This window comes from Canis lupus, chromosome 1, assembly GCF_003254725.2.
Source record: "Canis lupus dingo isolate Sandy chromosome 1, ASM325472v2, whole genome shotgun sequence".
Classification (NCBI taxonomy): Eukaryota; Metazoa; Chordata; class Mammalia; order Carnivora; family Canidae; genus Canis; species Canis lupus.
In genome coordinates this window covers 46,297,035-46,314,971 of record NC_064243.1, presented here as the reverse complement: position 1 = coordinate 46,314,971, position 17,937 = coordinate 46,297,035, and the positions used below count along the sequence as shown (strand labels likewise).

The window sequence follows — 17,937 nt, the reverse complement described above, 5'->3', positions numbered from 1 at the left end:
ATACTATTCAGCAATAACAAGGAAACAAGTACTGATACACGTTACAACATAGATGAATTGCAAAAACATAAGATAAATGCAAGAAGCCAGATGCAAAGACTCCATTTATAGGAAATGTCCAGAAAAGGCAAATTTATAGGCACATCAGAGATTTCTTGGGGCTGGAATAAGAAAAGGGATTAATTGCACAAGAGCCTACGGAAGCTTACTGGGGTCACGGAAATGTTCTCAAACTGGATTCTAGTGATGGTTGCATGACCATTTACATTTACTAAATATCAATCAGTGTGTGCTTACAATGAGTGGTTTTTATGGTACATAAATTGTACTTCAATAAATCTATTAAAGAAAAAAAACAGTTTAAGTGTCATATGTTTTCATAAGAGTGGGTGAAAGCCATAATCTGAATTTTTCATCTCTGCTTCGATGCTGAAATGTAACATGAATGTGTACCTGTGACAGTAAATGGGAAGAGTTCTTCACAGTTTGCAACGTCCCTTACAAGTTTCGGATTTATTTGCTCTTCACACCAATCCTGTGAGGCACAGGGAGCAAGTATTACATGATCTACAATAAGCACTATTCTTTTTCCTTTTAGCTTTGCCCTGGGGAAGCTTCAAATACTGTATCAATTACATAATTTAAAAGTCAAGGCCTATTATTTATTTATTTATTTATTTATTTAATTTATTTATTTATTTGTGTTTATTTATTCACGAGAGACACAGAGAGAGAGAGGCAGAGACACAGGCAGAGGGAGAAGCAGGCTCCCTCTGGGGAGTCTGATGCGGGACTAGATCCCAGGACCCAGGGATCATGGACCTGAGCTGAAGGCAGCCACTCAACCACAGAACCACCCAGGTGCCCCAAGGCCATCCTATTTACAACATAATCTGAATAAACCAGATAACAAACAGGATCGCACCCCTAAATCCTCCAGATGCTTTTACAAAGACAAGTTTCTTCCATTTGCCAAACAATCCTGAACCACAGGGAAGCCCCCACCTGGAGGCTCAGTATACTGGCTGTTGACAGGCTTGGCCCGCCCCCTTGTCCAGCTGCCTCACTGCAGCCTGGGGTGCTTGTTCACTCTGAAGCATTTGCATCTACAAATATTGAAATGCATGTAATATAATTGTATATACAATTAGGCACACAACGGCTAACATTTACAGGAGCTAATATTCCCTGGCAGAAGCAGAGCTGCCAAAAAAGCAAAAATGGAAACCAGTGTATTGATTTGGTTCATAGCAAACCCTTCTGTAGGATTTCTCTTGAAAGCTCAGAAGGAACTAAACAAACAAATCCAACTTAGCCTGAAGCAGAGAATGACATGTCTAAGAAATGTGACTTATAAACAAAATGTCCAATTATGGAATTGAAAATGTATATGGCATATGCACAAATAGGCTTAGATGAGTTAAAACCACCCAAAGCTCCCTTATTTTAATAATATGTTATGCGACACAGGCCACACTCAGTGGTCTGCAGTCAGTGCAAGATTTCGAGCTCTGGTCTATGAGGTCAGCCTCTGTGATGAGGCCTCCCCCTGCCGCCCACTGCTCAAGGAGTTATGTGTGGAAGGAGCTCTCAGTGTGGACCAGGCCCAGAGTCATCTCCACATCAAAGTTTCAGCTTGCCCGTCCCAGCCTCGCATTAGCTGACTTGGTGTATGCTACGCAAGGCCCCTACTTTCCAAAGAAGGCTCGAAGGCTTTCTGTACCTTGGTGTCCTTTGTCTCCCCACGTGAGCTCCTGAAATCCTTTCACAGTGACTTGTGTTGCTTAAGGATGTTTTCAGGATGTGTGATCTAACACAAACTGTGCTTCTTGACTATGACTTAAACAGGCTACCAATGTACAAATAATTGATTTCAGTCGATAGCTCATTTTGGTATTTTTAAGTTGTAAAAATTTCACATTAATTTATACAATGCATTACACAGGGTAATGGAAAAAAAGCATGCGATTCGGGGCCAAGACACTTGTGCTGGGGTCTGGAATGCACCCCTATAATCCAGGTGATCTCCCTTGACTTGCAGGACCTCAGTGTTCTCAGCTGCCAACAAATCATCTTTGGATAAAAGAGCCTTTAAAGTTCTAATCATAATTTGACAATCATTTCTTGAGATGCTACTGTTACTCTACAACGTAGAAATAGTTATCTAAATAATTTCATTGAAGTCATATGTATTTTTGCCTTAACATGCCTTCTGGCCTTTTCTGAACGGACAGGACAAAACACCTGAGAATTTGAAACTCACAGGCACAGAATCCATTTGCACTAGGATAAAATGCCACAAAAAGTTGCGGTTTGAGGGTAAGAATGATAAAGTCCAGGAACCAGATATTAACTGAATGGTACTTCACAAACATACACACACAAATAAATGCTTATATACAGGTGCAAGGAAGAGGTATGTCATCTCAAACAGGGCTTTTATTTATTTTCTTTTTAATGAGTCTTAGAACACTACGTTGGCTTTCACACTCCCTTATGCCCTACTGTTCCTCAAAAGTGCTTTTGTGACCCTGACGAGAGTTGAAAGGCCTAACTTATTCCTCCATTGCCCCCTCAACACCTTTGTCCTTATTTATTTACTTGTCTTCTACTTAGTGTTTTGTTTGAGAAAGAGTACCTGGATAAACATCATCTGAAGACCACCATATTATACAACATAAAAGATTTCTGCGTTAAGTGCTGTATTTTCTAAAAAGTGTTATACATACCACTTAAAATATAAGTCATCTTACAAGTTGTTTCAGCAAAAACTAAAGGCTGGAAAGTAATTTTTCATTTATAATTTTAGAGAAGACTATAAATGACATGCTATATTTCATTTTGGAGTCCCTGTGCAAATCATTAAATACTTTAATAACTATACAAATATTAATATATAATACAAAGGATCTTCTAAATTGTGGCACAATCATAACTCTGGATTGATGTGGTGCTAAATGGGAAAATCCTGTTTAGACAGTTGTAGGAGAAGAGGGTATTCAATAAAACAAGTTTGATAGTCTTATCATAAAACTGGTATTTGGTGCAATTAAATCTTTGCCAAAAAGAATTTTGGGAAAAGGAACAGTCAGGAACGTGGAGTGCCACCCCCACTGCCCTCCATGACCAGTTCATCCATCTCTTCTATGAATGGTCGCTTGGTCTGCTGGTTATGACAAGTTCTTTTGGCACTATGATTTCAGTAATTAAGAGCTGGTTGTCACATAATTTTTTAAGGACATGTCAATCCGAAGGGTATCCTTCGGATTTAAGTGATATAGTCAAAACAAACAGTCTGCACACATCTAAGCTGATTCTAAAGAGAGCAATTAATGGCTTTCTGTTTTCCATATCTTTATGTGGAATCATATTTTGTCCCAATTCCCTAACATTTTTAGATTTCCAGAGAAAGAGTTGTTCCAGTCCTAAATAAAAGACTACCCCACTTTGAATATCATTGACTTTTCTAATTTGTCTAATTGACCCAGAGAACATAACAAAAAAGTAAAAACAAAACATAATCTTAGGGTCATTTCCCCATGATTTTGAATCTATATACCACCCAGACAGGTTCTTTGTTACTGAGAGACTTTATAAGAATAAATTATTTCAGCCAAAGGATTTTCTCATTTCTGTTCCCCGAGAGTCTGTATTTTTCCCATAATAATAGATGGATTTAGATTCCTCTGTAAAATGCTTTAGGGACTACTGAGATATAAAAATGACCACTATATTGGAATAAAGTAGAAAGGGGTGATTTTCTTTTTACAGAACACCCTCCAGTAAATAACAGGAAGTGGAAGAGCAGCTGGTGTCACCACGAAGCTCACTGGAGAATGTCTTGGAGAGTCATGAGGAATGGAGTCATTTCTCAGCTGTTTGTAAACCCCATGGAGATGACAGCATGATACGCTCATCAATTTGGGCTTGTATATCTTTTGGGTCTGACTTCCAGGAGGTTTAGATCATGGTACAAAGCAGAGTGGGGAAGATTTCCTTTCTCTTTGACAGGTGGCTCACTTTCTCTTTTTGTTTTCTTCCTGCAAAATAGCTTCTGCTTTTTCTAGGTCCCGGACTATTCAAAAGGCAGGCACTAATGAACACCAACAAGCTCATTCCATAGGGAGCCGATACTTCCACAGTTCACACTCCCATCTACTTTTGTCCTTGTTATTATGGGAACCTGATTTCAGTGGGCAGACAGATCTTCCAGAACAGGATTTGGAATGATTGTGGGGCCATCCCCAGGCTTTGGAACAAAGCCACCTGAAGTCCCCATCCTGTCTCAATGCACACACATGTCCCGGGGTCTCTGAGTTCACCCTGGGGAGAACAGTCTAGCACAGCCTGAAAATTTATACCAAATGGGATCCCTGCAGCCAGGTTTCAAAAGCATGTTGGTGGCTACAGCAGCAGATTTGCAAGTAAACAGGCTCGGGGGAAAAATGGGAATTCTTGACTATCCCCACCACCACCATTGTTCGTAAGAGTCTTAGAAAGAATGATTCTGTTGGAAATGTAAAAACATTAGAGAGTTGGGGCAAAAATATGATTCCACATAATGATAAGGAAAACAGAGAACAGTCAGAATTAACTGCTCCCTTTCTGATCAACTTAGGTGGTACAGAATGTTCGTTTTGATTACATTCTATCACTTTAATTGAATCCTAAGGACTCAATTCGAATTGGTGGCAGGGCTCTGAAGCATTACCTCTCTTCCAACCCTAGCTAGCTAGGGTACTCAAGATGGTGATAGTGGTGGAGGTGGGGAGGTAGGGGGGTGAAGAGGTATCCTAAGCCAGCAGCCCACAGGACTGAACACCAGGACAAGAACTGAACGGCCAGGACAAAACACCTGAGAATTTGAAACTCACAGGCACAGAATCCATTTGCACTAGCATAAAATGCCACAAAAAGTTGCCGTTTGAAGGTAAGAATGATAAAGTCCAGGAACCAGATATTAATTGAATGGTACTTCACAAACATACACACACAAATAAATGCTTATATACAGGTGCAAGGAAGAGGTATGTCACCTCAAACAGGGCTTTTATTTATTTTCTTTTTTTTTTTTTTAAAGATTTTATTTATTTATTCATGAGAGACACAGATTGAGAGAGAGCACAGACACAGGCAGAGGGAGAAGCAGACTCTATGCAGGGAGCCTGATGTGGGACTCGATCCTGGGCCACCAAGATCATACCCTGGGCCGAAGGCAGCGCTAAACCACTGAGCCACCTGGGCTGCCCCTTATTTATTTTCTTTTTAATGAGTCTTACAACACTATACTGGCTTTCACACTCCCTTATGCCCTACTGTTCCTCAAAAGTGCTTCCTTCTCCTTAAAGGCCAGCCGGATTCTTAGCTGGGAAGCCCTGAGTTCTGGGACTTTCACCACCAAGGCAGGTCGACTCCACCCAGCTGTGGCGGCAAACCTGCAGGGCTGCTCCAGAAAGACAGGCACATGCCGCACAGAAGAAGAAAGATCCACAAACAACCCCAGGTTCCCTCCACCCAGGTCTTGTTACACCTGGTTTCTCAACAGCAGATTGCTTAGCCAACCTTAATAAGCTCAGAGGAACTGCCAGGGCAGGAGGCCGGATTCCAACTACCTTTGCCCTAATTTATTGAGGGCTTTAAAAGCAGAAAATAAAACTTTGAACTCAACTCATCTGAAGCTTTATGATTCAGGTGTCCCACTTGCCTTTAGGGGCACCAAAGATCACTGAAGTTTAAAGAGACACAAAAACTTCTGCGAGCTGCAGAACAGAAAAGCGTGTCCGGACCCGACCCAGCTGGTTCTCGTAGCACATTAACTTGGCAGGAGGAGCACAAGTCCCGGCTCTGCCCTGTTCCTTTTCTGATGGATAGCATCTCCCGGCCCTACGTCTCCCTTTAATCCTCCCTCCTCGACAGACTTTCAGCGTCTAGAAAGAAGTGACCCTGTGGCCCAGGGAGCAAAAGCAAGAAGGAGAAAACGTAGGGAAAAAAAAGGAAATGAAAACAGCTTCTGAGAAATGGTTGCAGAGAAAACGAAGGCAAGGGTGAAGTTATTTCCATTCACATAGTATGAAAACCTGGGCGTTTAAGGAGCTGGTCCTGCAAGGAGCTGGTCGGTGTGACTTTACACCAACAACAGTCTATCAAGGCCTTTTCCTTCTCTGCCTGGCCGGTTTGGTTTTAAGATTTATTTTAGGGAGGGGGCAAGGGCAAGGGGCTAGAGAGGATCTCAAACTCACCCCCTCCCGCCCCCCAGCCCTGAATCTCAGAACCCAGAGATCACGACCTGAGCCCCAATCAAGAGTGGGAAGCTTAACCCACTTAGCCACCCAGGCGGCCCCTGGGCAGGTATTAATAGCCACCCCATGGGGCTGCGTGAGGCCTGAGCCAGCCAATTTTTGTGGCTGTGCCCAGTCTGGGGCGCTGTCAGGTAGGTGATGAATTTAATTCTGAAACCGAGACCCCATAATTATTCAACAGAAAGCCATATAGCGTAATCTGGAAAATTTTTTACACTCGATGTGGCCTCTTTTCGTTACCGGGAGAGCCAGGCCCCATAGGAAGGAGCCACTGTTGGCCTAGCCTCGGTCAGGTGGACTTCTCTCCTTCGCCCCAGGAGGTCGAAGCTTCCAGGGTGCTCCAGAGGCCCACCTGGCTCCTCTCCCCGGGGAGAGAGGCCTGCAGCGAGGGCCGCCTTCAGCCCATCCTTCCCGCGGAACTGGGCCGCGAGCCCGCCCCTGGGGCAGGAGGGGCACTCGCTGGGATCGCTACAGCCCCGGCGAGCGTGCGCGCTGGGGTGGGGGCGGGCTCCGGGTTTGGAAATTACCGAGGTTCCTCCGGGGTCCGGGTTAGCCACGCAGAACTAGTGCACGTGCACGGAGGCCCTCGGAGGCGCCGGCGATGCCGGGCAGTGCGCGCAGGCTCCGCGGGGGCCGGGCCGGCCGGGCCCGGGGCTGCAGTCGCTCCTCCCCCGCGCCCGCTCGGGCCCGCAGCGCGCGGCCGGGGAGGGCGGGGCGGGGCGGAGGGGTCCCCGCGGCCGGCGGCCCCGCCCTCCGCCCCCCCCCCCCCCCCCCCCCGGGAAGCGTCTAGAACGCAGGCAGCGGCTTGTGAACGCGGGCGGCGCTCCCCGAGGGTGAGCGCTGGGTAAACAAGGTCTGCGAGTTACAGGAACCCCCCACGGTGGCTTCTCGGGGAGAAGGAAAGTCTTTGGGGCTGGGAACCCGCGGACCGCCAGCCCCCAGCCCCCTCCCCGCTGTACATCTTTGTGAGTTTCTGGGTTGTGTAACCTTTGGAGCCTCTCCCTTCGGCCTGCCTGCCTGATGATCCTTTCCGCCCTCGTAACCCTCCACTTCCCACACGCTGGAACCGCTGAGGTCATGTGGTCAGGAGGTACAATTTCCCAGTTTTTCATACGAGAGCTTTTAACCCAGAGACTGTGGTGCATGGCTACAGGGCGAGATGAGCGCTTCTCCAGACTGTGCAGCCTTCGGGACAGAACGTGGGTCGCTTTGATTTGGGCCGAGCCGGGTCCTCACCCCAGGGTGTAGCCACTTGGGACAGGTCACCCCCTATTTCTCCTGGAGGAGACAGCTGTGTTTCACCAGGGGTAAAATGATTTATGTGCACAATTTAAATAGTGTTTTGGAGCTCCGAGGCATGCAAAATGCAGCATAACTGGAAGGTACAGTATACTTAAGGGAAAATGTGGAATGCACTGAATGTTTTCTTTTCCTTCTTTTAAAGCTAGTTTAAATCTATTTCACTGACGAAACTGTTTAACCATGTGCAAATGTGTCACTCTGCCCTCTGACAAAGTCGGCCAGGGTTGGGAGGATCGGCCTCAGCAAGGCTGGGAGCGTGGCTTAGTCATGCAGGGCCTGCTCTGAGCCACATAGTTTCCTCTAAATCCAGAATTTGCTGAAAGAATGAAATGACTGCAACTTTTTACGGATTCAGCCTTTCTTTACCCTCTTCTTTTAAATACGTATGTTTCAGGGAGAGGGGGCATATATGTTTTAATTATTCTCCCAGTAGAGAGAGTTTGGGTTTTAAACGAAATTGGGTGATAATTATCATTGAGTACTCTCATGAAAAATCCTTTGTTTTTGCAGGAATTAAATGTTCTGGTTTGGAAATCTTGGTTTTGCCAAAATAAAGATGTAAAAGTATTTTAAAAAATTAGTCCAACTGGAACCCCCACCCCTTGCCAGTGCCACACGTGCGCGCGCGCGCACACACACACACACACACACAAACACACACACTAAATTAGCCCAAATGTCCGTGATTGCGCCTCCAAATAATTAAATTTCTAGATGAACTTAATTTAAAATTTTTCTTATATGAGTATATTCTGAATCATTTCAGGCACATGCACAGGCAAATCCCATAGAGTTGTATAACAACAAACACCTGTACTCTAGTACTCAGTCCAAGAGATAGAGCATTACAGGTGTACTTGCAGTCCCTACCTGCCCCCATCCATGTGTTCCCCCAACACATTTCCCTTCCTCACATTCCACAGATAAACTTTACCCTGCATTTGGTGTTTGTCATTCCCATACATTAAAAACATTTTTCGTACACATGCATATATACATAAATTATATATAGTCAACATGCATAATGTTATTTCGCGTGGTTTTAATCTTTATATAAACAATATCATACTCCACCTACATTTCTGCCATTTTTAGATCACTCCACATTGTATTTTTGTGATATGCCCACCTTGATTACTGTAGCTCTGTTTCCTTCTTTTTAACTGTTGCCTAGATATTCACCAGGTAGATATATCTGTGCTTCTGTTGATGGATATAGGTTGTTTCTACTTTTTCTCTATTATAAGCAATGTTGCTATGAACCTTCTTATAAATGTCTCCTTGAGCACAGGTGAAGACTTTCACCCAAGAGTGGAAATATTTCAGGACTGTAAGTGTGCAATCTGTGACTTTATTAGATGCTGCCTAATTGTGCTCCAGAGGCACTAGTTTCACATTTTCACTGTAGAAAATACATATTATAGATGAGAAGAAAAAAAGGAAAAATCATTTTCCATCTCTCCATTCAAAGAAAATCACTTTTAACTTTTTTAAAAAGGGTGAATTTTAAGGGCACCTGGCTGGCTCAGTGGGTAGAGCATGCAACTCTTGATCTTGGGGTTGTGAGTTCAATCCTAACTGGTTGTGGAGCCTACTTAAAGATAAATAAAAATAAAATCTCTAAGACATAGAAAAATATTTTTTTTTGGTATATAAACTTTCAAGTTTATTCTTCTGTGATATATATTTAAATATACGTATAAACACCTTATATATACATATGTGTATATGTATATCATATCCATATATAAGTGTATGGATAAGATATATATATATATTTGTATATACTTAAAGTTTCCTATATACATGTGTACATACATATAAAGGTATGGATAGTGTATATATATATATATTTGTATATATTTAAAGTTTGGGAATCCTGTATTTTTAAAGTTTATATAGTAAGCATTTCACCATGTCACTAAATATTCATTTAAAAACGTGATTTAAATGGCTATAAATTAGTTCATTGTAGGAATCATTCTTCGTTTTGGGGTTTTTTTTTTCATTCTTTGTTTTATATAATTATTCATGTGTTAAACATTTAGAGAGTACTTTCTTGACAAAAAGTGCCGTGATGAAGTACAAAGTGGTTATAAACAAAAATATTTTTTTATTTGCGTTTTATGGTAGTTTTTATGGCTTAATCAGTCTTCTTGCTGGACCAACTAAAATCTTTAAGAATAAAATAAAATCCTTTAACTAATTTTAATTTTTTAAAATTCTTTTCATGCTAATACAACCTTTTCCTTTCCCTGGCTGCATAGCACTCTGGTAAAGAAATGTAGCACTATTGGGCTCGTGGGTGGCTCAGTGAATCAGGTATCCCACTCTTGATTTCAGCTCAGATCATGATCTCAGGGTCATGAAATCGAGCCCCGCATGCATCTCTTAGCTCAGTGTGGAGTCTGCTTGAGATTGATTCTGTCTCCCTCTTCCTCTGCCTCTCTCTTCATTTGTGTGTGTGCATACTCTAAATAAATAAATAAGTAAATAAATAAATCTTAAAAAAAAAAAAGAAATGTAGCATTATTTAGTGAGCCATTTTGCAGTGGATGGGCATTTGGGCTGTCTCAAGTGTTTGCTGTTAGGGAGCTGCTGTGTGAATGTCTCTGCTGATTTGTCGGAGAGCTTCCCTGGAGCCTCAATCACCAGTAGCCAGTGATGTGACTAGACAAGTCGCTTCACCCTTCTGAGTCTCAACTTATATCATCTGCAAAATGGAGCCAACAGAGGTAATAACTAACATTTATTGAAGGCTTATGACAAGGCAGCGACTACTTTAAGTACTTTGCATGAATTACCACATTAAATACTCACATCTCTTATCAAGTACATACCACCATTACTCCCATTTCACAGATAATTAAACTGACATTTAAATAATTAAACCAGATTACAATTAATGAGGGGCAGAACTGTGATTCAAATTTGCAGACTCTGCCCCTAGAGCCTGCCCCCTACTTTGTAACACAGACTTTGTCATATTTGCCTTTTCTTTCTCCCTCTCTAGAATTTTTTTTTTTTTTTTGCTGAACCATTTTAAGGTTGTAGACATCTTGACATATCACCCCTAAGGACACTTCCATGCTCTTACCAATTTAAATGTATGAGAGTTTCTGTACTTTTACATCCTCATCAACACTTGGTATTGTAAGACTACAAATTTTTGCTAATCTGATGGGGTGTGAAATGGTGTCTCATTGTGGTTTTAATGTGCATTTTCCTGATTATTTATGAGGTCGAACTTAGGAGACCATTCCTTTTCTTCCCCCCCTTTTATGTGAAATGCCCATTCATTTCTAGTACTCATTTAAAAAATTGGTTTGTTTGTCTTAAAAGCTTTTCCTTTTAAAGATGGAATCTGGCATGACAAATTCTTATTGTAACCTCTAGTTACTCAATGGCTTGGCATCACAAATAAATGGCCCATGGAGAATGAAGCTGAAAATAGAGGAATGCTTTTCTAAAAGCGGTGGCTTGGAAATTTGGGTTTCAAAGGTAGAAATGAAACATACGGCTTCATGCTGAATAGCAAAATATACCAATACTTATGAAATTTCCCAAGGTAAGTAACAGAAATAGAAGCAGTGCTATATTTAAGTAAGAGAGATGAGTTGAGTTCCGTGTCCTATTTCCCACCTGTCCTATTTCCAGGCGCTGAAGTCTAAGTTATGAGGATGGTTGGTGGAATGAGTTCCAAGTACGTCTGCCTTTGTACCTGTCCTTTAGACAGTGAGTGGACTTCAGTCATTAGTGCTTCAAGTCACTCCATTCCACCAGTACTGAGCGTGGAAAATCAATAGTAGGATCGTTTAATAATGCTCCAAAGACTTGAAAAGAGCCTGTTAAGAGAGGTTTAAACCAAAATAAAGGAACTTCAGAGTAAGGTGTTCCTGTGTTTGTTGTTATTTTCCTTTGGCTTCAAGAGAATTATTTGTAGCTATGTACCCCCGTTGCTAGAATGGAATTCGGCCCGGGCTGTTAATCCAGATTTTTCAGATAGGACAGAAGATAAGGTGTATTGGCTTATTCATGAGGCAGTGTAAGAAAATTTGAAAAGAAAATAAAGTATGATTAATCACTTTTCAGCATACAAATTGTTAAGATTTGTGCTTTCAAGTACAAATCACTTTGCAGTGATTTATAGCATTTTCTGTTTCTTATCTAAATGACTATGGAAAGTGGAACTCTTCTTATAGATGGGGTGAAATACACTATTTACTGCCCTGTATCTCATTATCTTCACGTCTCGGATGTTAGTTCTATGATTGCAAATGCAGGATATTTAGAAATAGAAGCTATTGTGTTTCATTGCTATTGGATCTATTTCAGATAATAAGTTTCCCTAAAGAATGACTTTATATTGTACCGTGATTGGGATGGGTGTATATAGTTTCATCAAAATTACGTGTATATTTTATATATTTAAAATCATACATTTGTATTTGTATAATTATATATTTAGAAGTGTATATGTTAAATATGCATATGTTATAATATGTAAATTATACCCCAATACAAAAAGAGAATTGGAGGAGAAAGTGACATTTCAGAATCACCCTTTCGGCTGGAGTGGTGAGATCATATTGTCTGGTAGTCCTCGAAGTATTCATGGGATCCTCCTGGAGTCAGGGCTGGACGGGTTCAAGATGTCACGTCCAGTGGTCTTTGTGTCTGCATGAAAATCTTTGTCATCATTTTGAGAAGACAGAATAGCAGGGCTGTATTTTTAGCTGCCATAAACTTAACAATAAACATGGACAGTTTTTCCCACTGATACTGTCCCCATGGCCTGCTTGCATTCAGAAGCGTTCTATCCCACTTTCCCTTAAATCTGGTCTAGGTAGGGAAGGCTGACTATCTGGAAAATTATGGGAAGAGGAAATGTAGAAAGCTCTCACATCTGAAATGTATTCCAGTTCTCTTTGCATCTATTTCTTTGCCTTCCTGAGAAACAGGGACCAAGTAGGTAAAGTAGATGAGTGGTTTACACAGTTTTACATCTGATCTCCTACTCCTTTCCTCCCCCTCCCCTTCTATCCCCTTCTCCTCTTTTTTCCTGACTAGCATTGGGTGGAGGAGACTTCTGAGCTTGAGTCTTACTGAATTGGAGCCACCCCAAGGGCCCTTTAGTATTTACAGTTTTCACCCAGATTTTTGCGTACCAACATATTGGAAAACCAGTGGTATAGTGTACCATTTTCCCTTCAGAAAGATTTTATCGGTCAGATTATCCTTATTTGTAAGTATTGTGAGGAAACAGGATCTTCTAAAATATGTATACTGACTTCTATCAAATGTCAAAAAATACATAGCCACATGATCCTTCCTTCATATCAGTCTCTTCCTGTATGAGTTAGAGCTGTTTTCTCTCCCAGCAGATTTCTGCAGTTAGAATGCTAAGAATGTCAATGCCAGTAACAGGACAAACCACTATCAAATCATCCTTCTCATGATCCTGCCGATCCTGCTCATTCCTGCTTCATCTGTTTCTCTGTACTTGTTAATTTGTTGAGGGGTCAACTTCTTTTTTTTAAGTTTTATTTTATTTTATTATTATTTTTAAAGATTTTATTTATTTGAGAGAGCACGAGCAAGGGGAGGGACAGGGCGGGGGAGGGGGGCCAAGCAGACTCCCCACTGAGCAGGAAGCCCAGTGACGCAGGGCTCCATCCCAGGACCCCAAGATCATGACCTGAGTGGAAGTCAGATGCATAACTGACTGAGCCACTCAAGCACCCTTCAGTTTTATTTTTATTTAAGTAATCCCTCCACCCAACGTAGGGCTCAAACTAGTGACCCTGAGGTCAAGAATCAGACATTCTTCTGACTGAGCCAGCAAGGTGCCCAGAGGGACAAGTTCTTGTGCTGCTTGTTTGTGTAGAATTATTCTTGCATTGAGTAGCTCAGCGTTTTTCTTCCTTCTTTCCCTTCCTTTTTGTTTCTTCCACAGTATAGAAAAAATACAACAACACATGAAGATATGTTGAAGCCACTTTGTACCTGCTTTCAGTTCTACTCTCCAAACCCTCTGGAGGTAGCCACTATTCCAAAATTGGTGACTATCTTTCCTATCTTGTTTTTCTACTTTTTGTTCATATATCTGTCCATTAACAATATTTAATGTTAATTCGTGTTCTTTTTAAAAAGTATTTTATTTATTTATTTATGAGAGAGAGAGAGGGAGAGAGGCAGAGACAGAAGCAGAGGGAGAAGCAGGCTCCCGGAGGGGAACCCAATGTGGGACTTGATCCCTGGGACCCTGGATCACGCCCTGAGCAGAAGGCAGCTGCTCAACCACAGAACCACTCAAGTGCCCCATATTGATTCATAAAAAAAAAAAAAAAATACTGGCAGCCCAGGTGGTTCAGTGGTTTAGCGCTGCCTTTGGCCCAGGGCATGATCCTGGAGTCCGAGGATCGAGTCCCATGTCAGGCTCCCTGCATGGAGCCTGCTTCTCCCTCTGCCTATGTCTGTCTGTGTGTGTGTGTGTGTGTGTGTGTGTGTGTCTGTGTCTGTGTTTCTCATGAATAAATAAATAAAATCTTTAAAAACATATATGTATATAATGTATGTGTATTACTCAACATTAAGTTTTTAGATTTTCTGTTTATTATTTATTTAAATTTGTCTTTATTTAAATTTGTTTTTCCCTCCATCCCCTCCCCACTATCCTGCCTTTTAATGGCATTGTCAGTTCTTTTTTGATTTTTTAAAAAATATTTTATTTATTTATTTATTTATTTATTTATTTATTTATTTATTTATTTATTTGAGAGAGCAAGAGGATAAGCAGAGGGAGAGGGAGAAGAAAGCTCCCCACTGAGCAGGCACCCATGACCTAAGCTGAAGGCAGACGTTTCACTAGCTAAGCCACCCAGGGATTCCCTTTTTTTCTTTTAATTTCCCTCTATTCTCCTCTTTTGGCGTTGAAATTATATTCCTATACTTTTTACTACTTGTTCTCAAGAAAATCTTAACAGAATGTAAAGTTAATCAATATATCTGTTCTCCTTTGAACTGACACAGGACCTTGGGATCCTTAAACTCTAATAGTAGCCTAAACTCAAATCTCCCATCTTTGCAGTGTCCATGGTATTGTGTACTGGTATCTTAGTGTTACTTTATTTTTAAAGTCCTCTCAAATTAATGATCAGCATTTATTTACAGTAAGTCATTATTCAGTTTTGACAATATATTTACCAATTTCTTTATTCACCCTTATGTTTTGCCCTCCACTTCTTCCTTCCAGATTCAATTATTTTTGTTACTGAAGTAAACCCTATAGTAGATCTTTTAAAAAGTTTTTCTTTTGAGTGGTAAATTTTGGTCAAAATTTTTACCATTTGAATGGTAAATTTTCAAACTGCATTGTTTTGAAATGTTTATGTCACTCTCAGCCTAGAATAAAAATTTAGCTGGGTATAGAATTCTAGGATGAGAATTCTTTCCCCTGTGGAGCATCAGGATGCTGTTCATTTCCACAGATATCTATGGTGACTGAAGACAAATTTCATGATGGTTCAATTGAATAATTTTTACTTTTTGTTTTTAGAATATTTGCTTTTTTAAAAAAGATTTTATTTATTTATTCATGAGAGAGGCAGAGACATGGGTAAAGGGAGAAGAGGCTCTTTGTGGGGAGCCCAATGTGGGATTTGATCGCAGAACCCTAGGATCACCTGAGCCAAATTCAACCACTGAGCCACCCAGGTGCCCTAGAACATTTGTGTTTTAAAGACTTTTCTTCTTATCATTGACATTCTGAAGTTTCACCACAGTAAATTCAATTTTGAATTAAAAAAAAAAATGTAGTGCTAAGGTGTTTGTATGCTTCTGAAATCTGAAGACTCACTTATGTTTTACTTAGTTCTGGCAAATTCTCAGCTGTTATTTTCTGAAGTATCATCTCTTCTTCCTTTTCTACCCTTTGCTCTGGCATTTCCATTTGGTATATATTCAACCTTCTTGATCTATTTTCAATGGCTCTTAACTATAACTTCATAGTTTCTCTGTCCTACATTCTGAGAAGTTTCCTCAAATCTGTCTTCTGATTTATGGATTCTTTCTTCATGTTTGTCTTAACTATTCCTTACCCTCCTCACTGAGGTTTTTTTTTTTTTGTTTTAAGGATTTATTTGTTTGTTTATTAGAGAAAGAGAGAGCGAGCAGGTGGGAGGAGGGACAGAGGGAGAGAATCTTCAAACAGACATCCCACTAAGCAGGGAGCCTGATTCAGGGCTTGATCCCATAACTCATGAGCTCATGACCTGAGCCAAAACCAAGAGTTGAATGCCTAACAGACTGAGCCACCCAGGCATCCCACCCTGTTTATTGAGTTTTTATGTATTTTTTATTTTTTTCAATATTTTATTTATTTATTCATGAGACACACAGAGAGAGAGAGAGAGACAGAGACAGGCAGAGGAAAAAGCAGGCTCCATGCAGGGAGTCCGATGTGGAACTCGATCCCCGGTCTCCAGGATCACACCCTGGGCTGAAAGCGGCGCTAAACTGCTGAGCCCACCAGGCTGCCCTGTTTATTGAATTTTTAATTTTGGTGACTATGTTTTTCATTTATAGAGACTGAATTTTGTTTTTTCCAAGTTTTGAGGGTTTTTTAAAATTGTTTTTTTCTTCATTATAGTTTCCGTGCTTTTGTTTATATCTTCAGCTATGTTATAGTTATTTCATGGTCACTTTGAAAGCAAAGTGTTCTTTTATATCAGATCTCAGAATGCTGATTCTTCCCTCTGCTATATCTGTTGATTCATCTCGTGGCAGCATATTCTTTCATGGACCTTTTAATTTTTAACTGTGGACTTCTCTTTAATTCTTCCCCCTTCCTTGGAGATGTAATAGTGTTCCCATGGAGTGAGAACATATTTTTACTGCTGGGGCTCTGGAGGTTTCAAATATCCTGGCGTACTTTTTAATTTAATTTAATTTCTCAATTAGGATTCCTGGGTCAAGCAAGGAGTATAAATTTGGACACATCTACCACTCCCCACCACCACATACATTTATCTCAGGCCTGGAGTTTCCATTTCTCAAAGCTGTTTTTCTACCATCCAAGTTTCCAGACATATAATATGTCATTTAGGGACGCAACCAAGACTGGCTATAGTAACCTAACTCAGAAGGGTTTTATTTTTCTAACACAATAGGAAGTTTGGAAGTAGTTAGAGAAAGGAAGAAATTCTTGCAGCCATGTTTTTTTCCTCAAGCTCCCTGTATCTCCCTCTGCCTCCAATCTTAAGCAGTGACTTCTGCTTGTTTCTTAGAGGCAAGGTGGCTTTTCCATTTCAAGCCTCACAAGCCATGGCCCAGGTGGGACAGGGAGAAGAAACAAGCGGGAAGGGATGGTCCCCAGATCAGGAAAAACAGACTTTCCCAGAAATCCCTGCCTGCTGCTGCTTACGTCATGTTGGCTAGAACTATATCACATGGTCACCCCCAGCCTCAAAGGATGCGGGCTGCTTGGCTGTGCTTAACACTTTACCTTTGATGTTTCTCTTCATTTATGTCACTTGGAGATTTCCTTCCCTCTCTTCTCCAACATGGCTGCTAAAACACATTTTTATTAGTTTTAAATCCAGAATTTGTACGCATTTGCTTAGGTTGTTGTGTTGCCTAAAGAGTCATTCACTTGTCTCCAAGATATAAGATTCATTCATTTATCCATTCATTCATTCATTCAATGAACAGATACTGAGCACCTGAAATGGTAGAACAGATTTGACTTTAGTGCGGCTGCTAAAATGTGTACCCATTTCCCCACTCTGAGTACATTTGGAAGTTCGGATAGCATAGGCTCTGCTCTATTTCTCCAGCTTCGAATATCCACACTAGGGGGTCCTTCCCAGAGAAACATTGCACTTGGCTTAGAAAGCAATTCTGAGAGCTGTAGCTGGGGACACAATGCTCAAAATACATAGAAGAGGGAGGGGGCAAACTGTCTCAGTTATTTTTTAGCCTTTAATTAGTCACCCTGATTATTTGCCCCACTGTCCATGTAAGGTCTCCATACCTGCCGAGCCTAGAGTCTCCCTGGGAAGAGTGGCTTTCAGCTCCAAAGCAGCCCTCACTGGTGCTGGTTTCAATTTGTGGTTTCCTTCGGCTTATCCATTAGTAGGAATCCATCTGCTTTCTTGTCTTTCATGAATTTGTAAAGTTTTCTAATTGGCCGTTGGCACCTTTACTTGTTTAAGGATTATTATGGAAGCATTAGTTTTTGTGTATCATCATTTCAGTGGGATTTGGAGAAATAGGCTAAGTAAATGTTTATATGTAACTTGCAACCTTGAACCAGAAGCTCCAGATATGTGGTCAT

At 41.1% G+C, this 17,937-nt stretch overlaps 1 long non-coding RNA gene across 8 annotated transcripts in view; it reads right to left on the bottom strand.

Annotated features, from left to right (window-relative positions):
- Window positions 1–6,976, bottom strand: part of LOC112644344 (uncharacterized) — a 32,295-nt gene extending 25,319 nt beyond the window's left edge. For all 8 annotated transcript variants that reach the window (XR_003126317.3, XR_003126316.3, XR_003126319.3 and 5 more), the window contains exon 1: window positions 6,827–6,976. This is a non-coding gene — a long non-coding RNA (uncharacterized LOC112644344). The remainder of the gene's footprint in view (window positions 1–6,826) is intronic.
- Window positions 6,977–17,937: the final 10,961 nt, after the last annotated feature.